The following is a 13702-nucleotide window of genomic DNA, read 5'->3' as shown; positions in this document are numbered from 1 at the left end:
ATCTTGATATTCGGCTGCAAATCATGACTCATTCTTAAATCATACAGAAACTCATCAAAATCCCAAATTTCACAGCACATATGAATTCAGTCTTCTAAGAGGTCAGCATTCTTAGAACATTACTTGGAGCCACAGAGACAAAAACATTGAACAAGTCCATGTAAAAAAGTATGTCAATCCACTGTTGAGACAACACATTTATTAGATCAATAAATGCATGTTCTATGTGCAGTACTTTTGGTCTTGGTATCAGTTATGAAAATGTATAAAATGGTATGTTAAGTAAAAATAAGTTCAAAAGAAAGTACAGTGTGACTCCAATGAAAAGTTTTATGTGTGCATATGTGTATTTGTGTGTGTACACACACGCATTGTAGGAGACCAAAAAAATATACACCAAAATGTTAACAGTGGGATTATGGGAGATATTTATATTTTTCTTTGTGGTTTTCTGAATCTTCCTAACATAATTCACATTAATATTTTTTCAAAACAGAAAAAAACCTACCTAACCTTTAGAAAATATTATCATGCTAGTGCAATCTCAAATATTATAAATCAACATACAAAGACAAAGGGAATTATGGATAACCAGGACATAAAAAGCCCTTGCTTGAAACATACGGAAAAATCTTGGGGTCTTTCATTCAAATGACCCATGTGCCCGTGTGTATGTGTGTGTGTGTGTGTGTGTGCAATGTGTGTGTGTGTGGGCCCTTAGGAAGGGGCAGAAGCCGGCTGCCTGCAGCCCAGGTACAGCCAAAAGAGAGAACGCATTGCTTTTAAAGTTTAATGAGAAACCCCAGTTCTGGGGCACAGAGGTGGCTGGATCAGTCTCTAGGACTGGGAAGGAGCAAAGTCATTAATTCATAAGCAGTAATTCACCATCAGCACCCACCCCCCCCCACCCCAAAAAGGGGACTCTACTCCAGGAAGTCACATCCTTGGATAATTTTTTTTTTTTTTTTTTTTAGTGTTGGGTTTGTCATTAGGTAATGTTTTGCAACCACACTGGTGTTCTGAATCAGAGAGGTGTACAAACATAATCGAGTAGCACAGAACACACAAAACCCAGTATATGACAGCTAAGAAAGGAATATTTTAATTTAAATGCTCTGACTGGAAGGACTTTAAAACCGATTTCAGGAAAAGATTCAAGTTCCAAAAAGTTATTACAAATATAAATTTCAAAATATGATCTCAGAGTTACATTTACTGTATATTAGCAGTTTTAAATTATTAATTTTTTTTAATAAGAAGAAGAGGACATCTTTAATAAATGTTTTAGGAAATTTCAAAATTCAACTAGGGTTGAAAACAAAAAAAAAAAATCACTGCTCTCTCCTATCTGGGCTATCGCCATCTGGTCTGAAAAGCATTAGTAGCAAGTAAGTGAGGTTCAGAGATGGTCTAATTCAGCCCAAAAAGGTAAACCATCACAATTCATCATTTCAATGTCATTCTATGGCATATTACCGACCAAAAAGAGAGAGTGAGAGTGAGAAAATTCATGCACAGTGGTACATATGTGACAGAAAAGTGCAACTGACAACTTGTAAATGTCCTATTCATCGAATGGAGGCAGGTAAAAGAGTCACCATCATTGTTAATGTAGACAAGACCTTCTCACAGTAGGCACTACTGACATTTGGGGCTGGAAAATTCTTGGGGGTGGGGCTGCTCTGTACCTTGCTGGATGGGTAGCTTGCATGCCTGACTCTCTACCGACTAGATGCCAGGAGGACCCCCTTTGGTTATGAAACCAAAATGTCTCCAGATACTGCCAAATGTCACCTGGGGGACAAAATTACTCCCCAAAGTCTGTTTATCCAGGCTGGTTTGTAGTTCACTGAAAGGGGCCTCTCCTGCAATCTGGAAAGTGTTTTTCTCATCTATTTGTTTTAAGTGTCGTGGTCCTACTCACAGCTTTCAACGCAACAATTTATTGAGCATCTACTGCTGTGCCCGGCACTGTGTTAGGGACATCCTGTACTCACATCCACTGACTCACACCCTCCTTGGGCTGTTTTTGGGACAGGCTTTGCCACCAGAAGAGAAATACCAACACCTCAAAACCCTTCAAGAGTACTGTCCCCAAGCAGCATGTCCTTGTCAGTTAAGGGAACCCCACAGTTCCAAGCAGGTTCCTTAAAATTCTTTACCCTTTTAAGCAACTCTACACATTTCTAACATTTAAAAGTTTAAAAGGAAGGGGGACACATAAGGCCTTAAGGCCATAATGCCTTTGCTATATTTGGCATAGAAAGACCATCAGGGGTTTTTGCAGGCAGGATCATTACCGGAAACTCTAAAAACACTTATGGACAGTCTTCTTCACTGCCTGACCCATATGACCTCCTAACACAATTTGTAATTTTATAATCCCCATCAATTGAAACTCATAACTGACCTATCCCAAATAAATGTGTGCCACAGACAGAGAAAAACGGAAAGAGATCAGAGGGCATTTTGTTTGGCAAAAAAAGCAGTAACGCTCAGAAATCGATTTGACTCATTAATAGATGCCTGGAACACACTGGAGGTTCTCGCCTCCTGTGGCTCCCCCAGCCCCCGAGACCCCTTCCAACAAAGACACAAGCTCAGATGAGAGAAGATGGGGGCGTTTGAGCTGCTCGGGCCATAGAAACTTCACACACATACACACACACACACACACACACGCACCCCCTACACAGACACCCTATAGACAACTTGGAAAGAAAAACCTGAAAGTCCGAAATCCAAAAGGGCCCAAGTGACTTCAAAGTTTTCAAGATACTGCCCTGAAAAAGGTTGTCAGGCAGCTGCACCTCTAAGTAAATAAAGCCCTAATTTGTCCCCCTCTGCAGCACAGTACTCCCCCAGCTGACAGTGGCTGCACAAAACCCCTCCTGTACGGAGCAGCAGCGGAAACTCCTAATGAGATTAGTTGGTGTGTGTGCAGACATTACTTAGCAGTGACTAAAGGGGCTCTCTCTTCCTGCAGCAGCCAGTGGAAAATTCAGGGAACTTTTTCCCCCTGCAGCAGCAGAATCCCTGTAACCCTCTCCCCAGCCAACTCCAACAACAACTCAGCCTCCCCCAGCCCCCCTCCGGCTGGGGTACTGGGGGTAGTTAAAGACTGGCCAGGGGCTTCCAAAAGCGAGAGGGAAGGAGGGGGCGGCGGGGAAGGGGCGGGGGACCCTTCGAACACTACAAAGGAAACTGTAAAAGGCACAAATACATAAACCTGAGAAGGAGCAAACCAGTTTCTTTGTGAGCTCCTCTAGTGAGTCATTTTCAAGATGCTGTCTGCTGCCAGTTTCAAAGCGGAAGCGCATGGCAATTAGTCTTGCCGTTTCCAGACAAGCCAGAAACTCTCCCGACACTCGTTTTTTTTTTTTTTTTTCTAAAAAGCCCCTTTTGCAGTTTCTGAAATAACATTTCTTACTCCCACCCCCACCCGCCACCTAAACGCAGCTTGTCCTCAGGATGATTCGGTTCAGAAAAAAAATAAAATAAAACCGAGACCTCTTACTTGTCTCTTTTAACTCTCCAAAATTTTAATTCCTCCTCCCAAAAGTTACAGTAGCATTACAGGCCAACGTTCAGTTGCCAGCTAGAGCGCCCCCTCCTAAAGAGCGGGGGGCTCCAAGACCGTCTGCTGCCCGGTCCTTCGCCAAAACCCTGTCCAGTAAGGACTCCGCTGGCTTTTAAAGGTCCACCTGGGCTTGCGCCCGGAGGCGATGACCCGGGCGGGTGTGTGTGTGGGGGGGGGGTCACCTGCCGAACGAGAAGGGACGTGGCCCCCAGCCCCGCGTCTTCGCTCCCCACGCCCTCTGCTTCCCCCTCCACCCTTGTCTTCTCCCCGAATCGGAGCATCGGTGCCCACTGCCACCCCTGGGGAGTCCCAGCCCCTGCTGGAAGGTCGGCGGCGATCCAGCATCCAGACACGCAGCCTGCCCCGTCGCCGTCCCTGCCGGGGACCCGAAGTCCCACCGTCCCTTCCAACCCCCCCCCCCCCCGCGCCCCCTCCTCAGAGCCGCAGCGCAGCCCCAGGGCAGGGAGCCGCCGGCGCAGGGTCGGACGCGGCGCGGAGCTCCGGCAGGGCGGGCGGCGGGGGCGCTGGAGCATCCCGGCGGCGCCCCCTCCCCAGGGCCGCAGCCCACCCCGCGGCGCCCACCAGCCCCACCCCCACCAAGCCAAAGAAAAGAAAGAAAAAGCACCCCGACGAAACTTTGCAACTGTCGGAGCAACAGGCAGAAACCCTGCTTGCTACCTACCCAGATGTGGGGGAGCTTTCAAGATCCTTCTTCGGGGGAATTTCTAGGAGGAACCGGGCGAAAGCCCCCGACTTTCCATGCTGACAGGCGTCTGCAGACGGTCTGTTGCTCTTGTAATGAGATCCTGATTTTTCCCCCTTTTTTTTTTCTTTCTCTCGCTCCTCTTTTTTTTTTTTTTTTTTCCTCTGGTGTGTGTGTGAGAGCAGGAAGTTGGAGCAGTCAGGCCGAGCCGGCTCACTTCCTTTACTGCATTATTCCCCAGGCGGTGTGCAGTCTGTGTAAACAGGCTTTTCCGCCCCGCGCCGCGCGCCCCGGCCGCGGCTGTACGCCGGGGCTGGCCGCCGAGGCCCGCGCATACTCCGCCGCCTGCGCCCCGCGCGCTCGCCCCGCACCGCGCTGCGCCCCCGCCCGCCGCGCGCCCCGCTTCCTGCTCGGCCACCCCAGGGGAGGAGCCTCGGGACCCTCAGCGACTCCCGGCGGCCGCAGCCCCTCCCCAAGGCGGGGGGGACTGCTCGGCCAGAAACCCAGAGAAGTGCCCACCCGCCCCCCGACCCGGGGCGCGGCTGGCGACCCCGGGCTACGGCGAACCCGGGGAGCCCTCCTCTGCCCTTGGGGTCCCTGCGCCCTGCACCACAGTGGGGTCGTGCCTTGCCCAGTTGGCCTGGGCGGAAAGGCCCGAAGCCGGGAGGCCGCTGGCCTGGCTGTTTTCTGTTAGCTGGAATGGCTGAGTTGTGGGACAGTGGGGCACGGGGAGTGGGGTGCAGCGTTCGGTGGCTCTAGGCACAGGGCTGCTTTTATCGTGGGTGGGGACGTGACTGCTTAGGAGATGTTGGAGAGGAGGCACGGTTTCTGCCTGGGGATGGACACAGTTCCTGTCTGGGATTTAAAAAAAAAAAAAAAAGCCAGAGCTCAGAGTAGGGGGCCCACTTTGGGGAAAAGAATGAGGAGCCATAAACTGGAAGCCGGGATTCTCCAGGAAGAGACCTTTCTAGCCATTCACTATGGCCTACCAGAGGCCCAACCTTTCCTGCCTAAGAGCTCCAGAGGGAAATGAGCAGCCACAACCAGTCTGAGCGACTGAGGCTTCAGGAGGCTCTGTGGTGGCAAGGCAGGTCTACACAGCCCATCATCCCTCGGGGATGGCCCACCCGAAGGACTCAGGCCAGCCTCTCGCTGGAGAGCTTGTCCATTGCCCCAAGGCGGATGGGGGGACTTTGGAAGGGCCCCTCACCCCCACCCCTGCGCTCCAATCCCAAGAGCTCACCTTCCGGAACCCTCCATTTCTGTGCCTCCACTCCCTAGCGTGCCCACCGTGGTTCTCAAACTTGCATGTGCGCCAGCATCACGTGGGGGGCTTGTTAAAATACTGGTTGCCTGGGTCTCGCCAGCCAGAACATGTGATGCCGTAGATCTGGGGCAGCTCTCAGGCCGTGTTTACTGTTTAGAATCACCTGGGGAGAGTTTTGAAGACTACTGGTCACTATACACAACCCAAACCAATCAACTTAGATTCCACCCTTTGTTTCTTTTTTTTTTTTTTTTAAGATTTTTTAAATTAATTTATTTGACACAGTGAGAGAGCACAGCAGGCAGAGCGGCAGGGAGAGGGAAAGGGAAAAGCAGACTCTCCCTTCCCCCCTTCTCGCCCCCAGAAGAGAGCCCAGACTTGGGGCTTCATCCCAGGAGCCTGGGATCATGACCTGAGCAGGAGGCTGATGCTTAACGGACCAAGCCACCCAGGCAACCCCACCCCCAACTTTGTTTTTTATTTTTACAATCTTCTCTAAAGATTATTTGTTCACGAATTTCTCACGTCTACTAAACTGTGTGTTGTTGTTTTTTTTAAGATTTTATTTATTTATTTGACGGAGGTCACAAGTAGGTGGAGAGGCAGGCAGAGAGAGAGGAGGAGGAGGCAGGCTCCCTGCTGAGCAGAGATCCTGACACGGGGCTCAATCCCAGGACCCTGGGATCATGACCTAAGCCGAAGGCAGAGGCTTTAACCTGCTGAGCCACCCAGGTGTCCCTAAACTGTGCGTTACTAAAGGGCACGCACTGTATTTTACTCAAGTTTGTATCAGCTCTCCACCCACAAGTGCCGTCAGAGCACCTGAGTCATAGGACAGTCCATTTCGGAGCATTTGCTTCCTGGCTGGTATGTATACTTCACTGAAAGTTAGGACAAGGCCTGCCAAATCTCTGAGAAGGGTGGGAAGCCATGAGGTATGAGAGGTGGGGGGCAAGAAAAAGAGCAGAGAAGGAGGAGAAAGTATGGGGAAGAGAGCTGTTTATCAACCCCTGATTTTCTACAGCTAATTTTACACTTTAGGGATTATCTTTGTAATCCCTCGCTGGCTTCCCTTGTAACTCAGGAGAGCTCACTCTGTGTCCCCGTGTGATCCAGTGATCTGTGGACCGGAAGAATGTAAACTTATTTTATTAGCCTTCTCAGGGAGGAAAAAAAAATTTCACACATACAATTCAGAATACCATGTTTATTTTGAAAAGTATACATGAGAGAAAAGGTGTACTTGTTTTCATCAGGCAGTTTGATTGTTCTGAGGAAACACACCCCTGTTCAAAGCACTCCTGAAACATTATGGGCAGCCCTCGGGTTTCTCTGGTCAAATGAAAGCTTCTTAAGTTTTCCTGGTGTTTGAGATTGTCCACACCACTGCTCCTAGTTCTCCATGTGAGTGAGTAATTCAGAGCTGACTCTGCTCTTCCTCCTGGCACAGGGAGTAACTTTTGCTTTTAGGTGTCTCCAGCATCTGTCCTTTGCATTCTAAGGGAAAACCACTGTCTTTGCTGGGAACGCTAGAACAAATGTCATAGACTGGATGGCTTGCATAACACCTTTATTTCCCATAGCAGGAGGGGAAGTCCAAGATCAAGGTGCCTGCAGATTTGGTGCTTGGTGAGAGCCCTCTTCCTAGCATGGCCCCCTCTTGCTGTGTTCCCATATGGCCTTTTCTCAGTACACGTGTGGGTAGAGAGGGAGGAACCAAACCCTCTGATGTCCCTTCTCATAGGGACACTAATCCCACACAGGAGCATCACCCTCATGACTTCATCTAAACCCAATGAACGCCCAAAGCCACACCCCCAAATACCGTCACAATGGGGGTTAGGGCTTCAGTGTTCATGTTTGGGACCCACAGCCTTTAAGTCCATAACAACTGCTATTTTTTCCCCCATGCCTTCCTGCCCATGATCAAAAAGTAGCCAAGAGGTGTGGCATTTAGTATTGTATGATCCACAGTCTTCTTTCTATGCTTTTGTTGTAAAACAGGAATTAAGATTGCATGGGTTGTAAGATTTCCGTAGGAGCCCTTTTGAGCAGGTAACAAGGCCCAGGCTCATTCATTTCCACTGGCCAAGAGAGTATTAGGCTCTTAGCTTTGATAAGAAGAGCTGATATCTCAACAGAGATGGGAGTTAGCAGCATGGTGTGTGGGAGGATGCTGGGGCTCAGTGGAGGAAGGCCAGCCCAACCAAACCCTATGATAAAAAGTGGAGAAGGGCTGGGTCTCTAGAAGAAAATAGAAGCCCTACCTCCAGGAGAAGGGATGTATTAGTCAGCTTTTGCTGGGATAATGCAATGTAACAAACAGCTCCAAGACTCAGAGACTTAGAATAAACGGATCTGGGTTGTCTGGGTTCTGGCTGTTTCACACATCTTTTCATTCTGGGACCTGGGCTGAAGGAATAGATTTTACTTGACACCTGTGGTTCTCTAGGAAGGCAGGAGCTCGAGAGAGGTGAGTAGAGACACATGAGGCCTCTTAAAACCTCTGCTTAGGATTCTCATACCTTCATTTTGACTCAAAGTCCACTGGTGAAAGCAAGTCATATGACCAAGTCTGAAGTCAGACTTGGGGGGAAGGACAGGGAGGGAAAGGAGAATTCTGAACAAATAATACAATCTACCACAAGAAAAAATGGATGATGGATATACAAAAATAGCAAATCTGTCAGGTCCTTCATAATTTAACATTTCACAATGTATAACAGAATGGGATGCTATGAAAAGTAAAAAAAAAAAATATGGATGAGGAAGCATAATTAGGGCAAGCGATGAAAATGAGTTTCAGAAAATATCAATTAAAATATTCTAGAATATAGCAGAACAAACATATATAAGACTTCTGACCCGATGGTATTAAACATGAATTGATAAATTTTGGAAGAAACCCGAAAGTGCTTTGCCATCACTACTCTGAAGACTGCATCAATTATGGAGAAATATCGCTAGGAGTTGGGAATGGAGAGCCAAACCTGATGGGAAGACAGCCTGTTCAGGTGTAAAGCATACATTTCCAATCAGGAATTTTGGGATCCACTCCCATACCTGAATGTTCTAGCTCTGTGACTTGACTAGGTCACTCACCTTCTTTGAGCTTGCATGAGCATCAGTTTTCACAGATTTTTGCAGCGAAAGCCAATGTCACATTAAAACAACATGTGTTATAGACTAAGATTCAAAGACGTTCATGAACTTCATTTGAAAGAGTACTTAAAAGAATTTTATAGACCTGTAGGCAGACCCCTGTGGGAGTCTACCTTCCTCCTTTTCTGTTGTTAGAGGTCTTTCAGTGGGGACATTTGAGAAGCACTGATTTGGACCATCTTCTTTGCACTCAGACTGGCCACCCACTGGCAAGAGGTTGGCAAATTATAGTCCACGGGGTCTGCTGCCTGTTTCTGTATGACTTTCAAGTGAAGAAGAATTGGCTTCTTTTAAAAGTTTTTAATTGTGGTTAAAACAACAGCAACAACAACATAATGTTTACCATCTTAATCTTTCTTTTTTTCCCTTCTGAAGTGGTACCTGCCACTTCCACTCAACCGTTTCATTGGTCAAAGAAAGTCATTGGGCCAAGGGTAACATCAACGGGATGGGAACTGCAATGCATGGTAAGGAGGAGCTAGGAGGAAAGGATGATGAATGTTTATACATTAGTATAACCTACCCAGTAACTATTAAACGCTACAAGTTTTTATTCAGTCACTCTTCCACTCTCACAAGTATTTAATGCTTTCTCTGCTCCTTCAACCTCCAATACTTCTAATCCCATCCTACTCCTGCTGAATACCTTGCATCCCATTTCACTGAAAAAAACCCAAAACAATCAGAAGAAAACCCCAAGTGACCCCACTACCTGCCTACCTGCATTTGTAGCCATATATGCTCCCTTCCCTTGGATTAACTTCCCATACTTCTACCTAGGGCGGACCCCTTCACTTGTCTACCACATTGTATGGCCTCCATCTACTCAAAGTCATCGCCCCAGTACTCTTTTCCCACTTCCACATTGTCGGTTTCTACCTTGTACTGGATTGTTCCCATCAGCATGCCAACATTTTTTTTTTTCAATGTGAAAAAAAACACAAAATACCTTGACCTCATTCCCCCTCAGGATACTTCTCTATTTTGATTTCTCCTCTCTGAAAGGGAAGTTTAAGCATGCTGCCATATGTGCTCCCTTCTAATTCTCTCCTGAACCCACTACCCTATCCACATCTCAGTGACCTGTGTTGTTAAGCCAATAGCTGGTTCCCAGTCCTCATCTTCTTTAAGCTGACAGCAGCCTGGAAATACTTTATCCACTTGCCATTAGAACAGCACACATACCTGGTTTCCATTCTCTCTCTCTGACCACAGCTTCCTGGTGTTTTTGTGTCCTCCTTCCCCATTTCCCTGACTCCCCCTTGGGGGAGTACTTTAGGAAGCAGCAATGAGTTGCCTTTTCTTGGTCTATACGCTCTTCTTTGGTAAATTTATCCAGTCTTTTGATTTTAAGCACATTCTTCTTGTTGCTGTCTCTCAAATGTATAACTTAAGCTTATACCCCTATCATTCACTTCATCCCTATAAATCCACTGCCTATTTTATGTCACTAATTGCATTTCTGATGAGCATTTCTAAAGTAACATGTCCTAAAATCATCTCAAACCTCCCCCAAATCTGCTCTTCTTGTAGACTTTCTCATCTTAGTAAGTCGCAATTCTATTTACCCATGCGTCCCAGCCAAAACCCTTGTAACTCTCCTTGATTCTCCCTTTCTTTCCTTCAGAATGTCTGCGTGACCCATCCACAAATTCTGCTAGCTCTACCTTCAACATATATTTAAAAAATTTGATCACTTCTTACCAGTTCCGCTGTTACCACGGAAATCCAAGTCACCCTTGTCTCTCTCATGGATCATTGCAATAGCCTCCTCCTTGGTCTTCCTGTGCCATCTTAATCATTTCCAAGGACACACTGTGATAGTGTTCAGTGTGTTCTCATTGTTAGGTAACCAGTCTCTAAAACTTTTTCATCTTGCAAAACTGAAACTGTAGATCCATTAAACACAGCCTCCTACTCACGCTTGTCCTAATCCCTGGCAACCATCATTCTACATTCTATTTCTATGCATTTGACTACTTTAGATACTTAAGTAAATGGAGTCATATGGTATTTATTTTTGTGACTGGGTTATTTCCCTCAGCATAATGTCCTCAAGGTTCAGCCATTTGTATCACGTGACAGGATTTCCTTCCTTTTCAAGGCTGAATAATATTCCACTGTATGTAGATACCACTTTTTAAAAAAACATTATCTGTTGATGGACATTAGGGTCGCTTCCGCCTCTTGGCTATCATGAATCATAAGAATTTACATTTTTAAACTGTCGAAAACATGGGGCGTGGCCCAGTTTATTAAGTGTCTCCCTTTGGCTCGGGTCATGATCCCAAGGTCCTGGGATTGAGCCCCACATCAGGCTCCCTGCTCCCCTGAGACTCTGAGGTTTGAGCCTAGGATCCGTGTTTCTCCACCCAGGCCACCTCTCTCCCCATGAAACCCCTGTAAATGTCTTCCTGATCCTCTGCAGTTAGCTCAAACCCTATGTCCTCTGATAAGTCTTCCAAAACCCACCGGATTATGTACACGGGCCATTTCTCCTAAACCCCCAAAGCACAGTGTTTGACCTTTATGGCTTAGCATTATTTATATGACTGTTCCCCCACATTCCACCCCTAGATCACCAATGCTGTCAAAACATGCTTAAATTGTTATTGTCATTGAATCAATCAGTTCATCAATAATAATTTTTTGGTTGGATCACTCAATTTACTGATAATAAAAGGAACGATATACCATAAAATTTTGTGATGTTGGACAGTACTCACTGAGATGTGAACCATCACCAGGAGGGAAAACAATCGGTGACTTTGGGAGGACATTAGAACAGATTCCAAGCTTCAGATTTTTTATAAATTTTAAAACTGATTGAGGGGTGCCTGGGTGGCTCAGTGGGTTAAAGCCTCTGCCTTCAGCTCGGGTCATGATTCCAGGGTCCTGGGATTGAGCCCCGAATCGGGCTCCCTGCTCAGCAGGGAGCCTGCTTCCTCCTCTCTCTCTCTCTCTCTCTCTCTCCCTGCCTCTCTGCCTACTTGTGATCTCTGTCAAATAAGTAAATAAAATCCTTAGGAAAAAAAAAAAACTAATCGAAATTCATTAACCCTGTAACCTCCATACTCTCCCCAAATGTCCATTGTACCAGTAGAGGGGAGGGGAGAATAAAACATGGCATTAGGATGTCACAACTCCATGAACTGTGAGTCACTGCCATAATTTCCAGAATGAATACTCTGTCCTGACCAGCTGCTTGTCAACATCACTTCCTGCGTAACAGAGATGTGATGTCCGGAAAGATGCAAATGATCTTGGGCCTTTTCTTTTTCAGTGATGCCCAGAGTTCCTGTGTAAACAACTGCTTTGGATTTTAAATGTGTTGATGGACAAATAGGGTATTTTATCTCTTGTTTTGATCTGAAGTGTTGCACAAGACTTGGTAGGAAGCTTCAGGCTTTCTTAGGCAGCATCAGTCAGAGGAGGCCCAGGAGCCCCTCCCCGAAACCCTGGTGGGGGTAGGGAGGTAGGACATCATGCTGGGCAGTAATGGCCAAGATAGGTAAGTGGCTATTCAGGGGGTTTCAAAACTAACTCTTTAATGGTAGAAAAAGCTAAGACGTTCATTATCACCTTTTAAAAATTCCTGAAACTGAAAAGAGAATAGTAATTTGAGAGCAGTCAAGGAAGGCTGGGGGCCACAAGTAGACTTGCCAGAGACAATAATAGAGTAGGAGTCTTCAGAGCATGTAGAAGCTTCTGGGCCAAGCACAATGATCCAATCCCTTCTCAAGGGCCTGTGTGCATGGGTGGATAGGCTTGATCTAGCAAGGCTGGAGCCCAGCGAGACTTTGGATGCCAAATCAGAATAAGTGAAATCGTTTCACGTGAAACTTCAGGATATTCTGAAACCAAGCACTTCCTCCCGTTGGGGTCCAGCAGAGAGATGGGGAGAAGGCTTCTCCCCACATTGGAATTGAACCTGGTACTCTGTGCCGTCATGAGGAAGCCCCTGAACGAGGAAGCCAGAGAATAAAGAACATGAGAAAACATGCTCCTAAGACTCAGGGGACACCCTGATTCCCTCATGTTTCTGTCTGGAAGGATCTCCAGTAGGAAAGACAGAGGGGCGGTGTCTGATTGGCAAGTGTGGGAGAAACATGGGAACACTTGACCCAGCTCCTTCCTTCCTCCTCTTTGGATCCTGCTCGTCCCAAGAACATAGAGTCTCTGTTCTTCACACCGGGGAAGGTCTGCAGCTTGGTCCAGGCTTTTCCAGCTTGGTCCAGGGAGGTAAGTTTACTTTGGGAATGAACAACATCTAGCCAGCTGTGCCTGTTCACGGAAGGTCCATCCTCCAGGTTAGCTTTTGTCAGTGGTAAGGCTGTCATTTGGATCTCCATCCATCTGGCTCCAGGGTCTCTCGAGTTGGTTCTGAAACGGGACAGGGAACAGAGGTGTTATTTATGGGGCTGGGGGTTCACCCAGCCAGCTCACACACGACACCACTCTTGGAAGTCTGAGTGGTAACTGGAGAATACTGTGTTTGCAGGGGTGATTCCCACCGGAACAGGCAGAAGTTAAACCAGGTCATAAATGAGGCACCTTCGGTCACGGGGCCTCATGTGTCCCCAAAAGTTGACAAAGCTATGAATGTAACCCAAAGATGGAGGAGAAGAAAAACGCCTTCTAGACAGCGAGCTGCTGTCTAGAAGCAGGCACTGTGGTTTGAAGGTGAAGGAAGCTGGGTGATGTCATGCTACTGAACTGACTTTAAATTAACCAACCTCTGTAGGGCCCTGTGAGGGTTCTGAGGACTGATGCTAGAGTGAAATGAAGGGGAATCGCACCTTCTCCTTGGAAAATGTCAGTAAATACTCTTCACAAGGGGTGAGACTTGATAGTATTATATCCAGCCCCCTTCAGCCGGCCCCACAGCAACACATGTTATTGACTCAATGCCATGGATACTCCAGGAGGAAAAATTATTATTTTAAAACGTATACAATGCCTCAGTCCAGAAAGTACCACTGAATCGATG

The 13702-nt window shown here is 46.9% G+C and overlaps 1 protein-coding gene across 1 annotated transcript in view; it reads right to left on the bottom strand.

The window, feature by feature from the left end:
- Positions 1-4632, bottom strand: part of ELK3 (ETS transcription factor ELK3) — a 65932-nt gene extending 61300 nt beyond the window's left edge. Inside the window, exon 1 of the mRNA XM_032874277.1 lies at positions 4263-4632. The gene's annotated coding sequence lies outside the window, so the exon portion shown is untranslated. The remainder of the gene's footprint in view (positions 1-4262) is intronic.
- Between the last annotated feature and the right edge of the window lie 9070 nt (positions 4633-13702).

This window comes from Lontra canadensis, unplaced genomic scaffold (assembly GCF_010015895.1).
Source record: "Lontra canadensis isolate GAN:19392208 unplaced genomic scaffold, GSC_riverotter_1.0 scaffold52, whole genome shotgun sequence".
NCBI lineage: Eukaryota > Metazoa > Chordata > Mammalia > Carnivora > Mustelidae > Lontra > Lontra canadensis.
Note: the sequence above shows the minus strand (reverse complement) of the source record. Positions and strands in the feature narration are given on the sequence as shown.